Source organism: Pinus tabuliformis, chromosome 1_2, assembly GCF_031772625.1.
Source record: "Pinus tabuliformis cultivar Carrire ecotype Pingquan chromosome 1_2, CPIR1, whole genome shotgun sequence".
In the NCBI taxonomy this organism is placed as follows: domain Eukaryota; kingdom Viridiplantae; phylum Streptophyta; class Pinopsida; order Pinales; family Pinaceae; genus Pinus; species Pinus tabuliformis.
The window spans coordinates 1,137,781,745-1,137,785,997 of NC_142298.1; positions in this window are offsets into that span (position 1 = coordinate 1,137,781,745).

Genomic DNA, 4,253 nt, shown 5'->3' on the forward strand with positions numbered 1-4,253 from the left:
TCCACAAGGCCCGTCATGACAGGTTAGGAGGATGTCAAAGACTTCCTCCTCCCTTACACAACGCCTTAAAATCTGATCGGGGCCAAGTTTGAATAGGTTGCCCTCGATCCAAGTGAATGAGGCACTCTTCCTTACAATTCTGCTTTTCTCTTTGGAAGATAGATGCGGAGGGAACTGTGCTGAGACCAGATAGTTTGCTATATCAGCAAACCATGGGGAGAGTACTGAGATAGAAAACAGATGTTCATCTGGCATCTGGTCGTCCACTGTTCCATCTTCACCTGCAGGCAAATCCAGTCTAGACAAGAAGTCAACAACAACATTTTCTTTACCTGGTTTGTCAACGATAGTCAAATCAAACTGCTGCAACAGAAGTAACCATCTAATAATACGAGCATTCACATCTGGTTTATTCATTAAATATCTAATTGTAGCATGATCAGTATGTATAAATGTTTGATAGCCAGTGATGTAGTGTCAGAACTTGTTCAGGGCATGGACCACGGCCAGGAACTCTTTCTCAGTTACAGTATAGTTCAGTTATGCCTTGGATAAGTTTTTGCTGATAAAGTATATGGCATATGGGAGTTTTTGTTCAACCTGTCCTAAGGCTGCCCCTATGGCTTTGTTCGAGGAATCAGTGTGGATGTGGAAAGGTAGGGCCCAGTTTGGACCTCTTAATATCGGGGTGGACACCAACTTATCCTTTAATTCATTCAGAGCCCTTTGACAGTCGTCCGTCCATTTGAACTCAACATCTTTTTCTAAGAGGCCAAACAGTGGCGAGGCTAGCTTACTGAAGTCTTTAATAAATCTTCTATAATATCCTGCTAAGCCTAGGAAACTCCGAACATCTCTTACTTTCTGAGGAGTTGGAACCTTCTTGATGAGAGCAATTTTATTAGGATCCACCTGCAATCCTTGGTGAGAAATGGTATGTCCTAGCACAGTCCCTTCAGTCATCAAGAATTCACATTTTTCCGGACTAAGGGACATGTTCATCTCAATGCACTTGGTAAGGACTTTTCCCAGATTGGACAATGCTTCTTGGAAGTTGGACCCATAGGGAGTGAAGTCATCCATATAGATTTCCACCGAATCATGGACCAGCTCAGAAAAGATGCTAAATACTGCTCTTTGGAAAGTGGCAGGAGCGTTGCATAGCCCAAAGGGAAGGACTCGGTAAGCAAAGGTACCCCAAGGGCAAGTGAAGGTGGTCTTATCTTGGTATTCTGGGCTGATTTGGATCTAGTTATACCCGCTGAACCCATCTAGGAAAGAGAAAAACTTCTTCCCTGCTAGTCCATCCAGCACTTGATCTATGAAAGGTAGAGGAAAGTGGTCTTTCTTGGTGGCTTTGTTCAGTTCTATGTAGTCCACACAGATTCTCCACTTTCCATTTTTCTTGGGTACCAACACCATAGGGGACACCCACTCGCTATCCGAGATGGGGTAGATGAATCCTGCATCCAAAATTTTTTGCAGTTCTTCTTTGACAATGTCCTTAATGGCTAGATTCATTCTCCTCTGAGGTTGCCTGACCGATTTACATTCTTCTTTGATGTAGATGTGATGGGTACAGACCGAAGGGTGGACTCCTTTCATCTCCTTATAGCTCCAAGCGAAAGCATCTAGATGACTGGCCAACAGACTATACAACTCCTTTTCCTGGGAAGGAGATAGGGAGGATCTAATCTTTAACGTTCTCTCGGGGCCAAACTCCACATTTTTGACTCTGGGAGGATCTAATCCGCAGGATACTCCCAAGAGTCAACAGAGACCAAGACATCCTCCACAATCCCTTCGGGAGTCACAGTGGAGCGATCTGCCAACTGCAGGACCGTCGAGGTCTTCCTTAAGGAACCCTGAAGGTTGAGTTTGAGCATGGTATCCCTGGTCATCACATTAATGGCAGCCCCTAAATCAATCAAAGTGTGGGGTATGATGGTGCCATTGATGTGGACATCAACTACAGGACTCCCAGGATCCAAATACTTTGGACAGATTACTTGCCCCAACATAAGATCAGACAGTTGTCCTATGACATTGATGGTTGAGGCATCTCTTTTTCGCCTGCCTGGGTGCCTGAAACACTTTTCCTTAACCAATTTGTTGTATATCGGTACATCTTTGATGGCTTGGAGAAGTGGTATTCTCACACACAACTGTTTGAGTTCTCCCAGAAGCTCATTCTCCTCTAGGTCGGGTTGTGTGGTTACTGTTAGTCTCTCAGGAAAGGGTGGAGTGGTCTTGGGTTCACTTTCCTGTTTATCTTCCTCGTCCTCTAGGGGAGGAGGTTGGCGATCCGGAAGAGTCTTCCCGGATTGCAGGTTGATCTCCTGGATCTCCATAGCATAGGTAGGGAAGGTTGTTTCCCCGGTATATACCTGCTGGGCCTGTCGATTGTTGGGGTTCGGGTTCGGTTGAGCAGGCATTTGGGGTTGTCTCGGAGGAGCAGGAGGTAATGGTTGTGGTTGAGCTGGTGGTGGAGGCAAAATGGCGGGAGGAGTGTTGTACTGGGGCCTCCACCTTGGTTGAGGTGCATTCCACTGAGGCTGTGGCTGGACATGTGAGTGAAACAAATGAGTAGTGGGCTGAGTATGGTATTGAGGTGGGTAAGACCATGGAGGAGGCACAGACCAGGGAGGATGAGCAGGGGGCCCCCAAGAAGGCATAGGAGCAGATCGGTTGGGGCTATAATAGGCTTGGGATGTCCCTTGCATCCCCTGTTGGTAAGGTTTAGGTCCATGCGGCCTTCTTTGGTTAAGGAAGTAGAGAGGTTCAGTGGGTGCCTCAGTTCCTTGGTACATGGCCTTAAACCCAGGTAAGGTTGGGCATTGGTTCGTGGGGTGTTCCTCCTCACAAACGAAGCATACCTCCACCGAGTGTAAGGGACACTCGTTCTTAGGGTGCTTCCTTGTACACCTAGGACAATGTAGAAATTTTGTTTTCCCACCCCGGTTTTCAGTTTCACCTTATTTCTCCCATGTAGTTAAATGCCCTTTCCCATAACCATACATTCAACAAGCTGAAAAAATAAATTTGCTGAAAACACAAATTCTGGAAATTTTACAGAATGCTGGAAATTGCAAAAATAAAAATCAATAGTAACAAACAGCCATTAAAACACATTTAAACACAGATACTTTTGGTCAACTTGACCCTGGAAAAACCCCCTACAACTCTTGGGGAAAACTAGTTTGAGAGCTCTTCTTTATTTCTGGAAAATGCCTTTTACAGTGAGAAAATTTTCAGCAATTAATTTTCAGCAAAACAGAAATTTTCAGCGAGCAAAACTTATCTGTTTTCAGCCTTACAGACAATCTGAAAAATGTTGTACGAGCTGTACGGACCGTACGGACTGTACGGACGTACGGACCGTACGGGATGTACGGCCAGCCGTACGGACTTGTGCGGACAGACCTCGAAAATTGTGTAGAAAATCGCCTCCTCGATATTCGTGCCCGAAAATCAATTTTTCCCTGTTTGCTCACAAAAATCTGCCTTTTTCTGCTTGTTCTTTGAGCTGTACAGATTTGCTGAAGTGCTGCCTTGGTATGTGTGCCAAACTGCTGCCTCTTTCTCCTCCTTGTCCAGAAATCTCCCTTGCTCTCTTGCTCTCCTTCTCCCAATCTGCTCATGAAAGAATGAATGATTTTTTCCTCCTTTTCCTCCCTTAAACCAACCCTAAATGACTTTTGGGTGATCCCTAAATCCAATGGCTGAAATAGATTTAGATCAATGGCTGAGATTAAATGCTCATTTAAATCTCACTTTCTATTTTTTAATTCACACCACTTTAATAAAGACCCACTTAGTCATTTATTTCCAAAGTCACTTTTCCTTTCTAATTTTTCATTGACTTTATAAAAGTCACTTTAAAATTAGACTTAGTAACTTTATCACTTAAAGTCACTTTTAAATTAGATTTAACTTTATAAAAAATTATAAAGTTACTTTAGGAGAAAAATTAAATTCTTTTGGACACTTTTCCCTAGGCCAAAGATCAAAGCCTTAGGGAACCACCTGTCCTCCGGTACCAAATTTCAACAGACAAAAGATGGCCAAAGCCCTCTCAACTTCCTATTTCTTTTGTTGGATTCAGAATGTATCAAGTTGCATGGCAATGGTTTGTCTCACCTCACTTTTGAGGTCCTCCAGCTGATTAACAAACTCATGCTTGGAGAAAGTAGCACTAACTGAAAGGGGGTTTCCTCTACCTCTTTTCCGGGCTGCCCTAGAGTGGTTTCTAA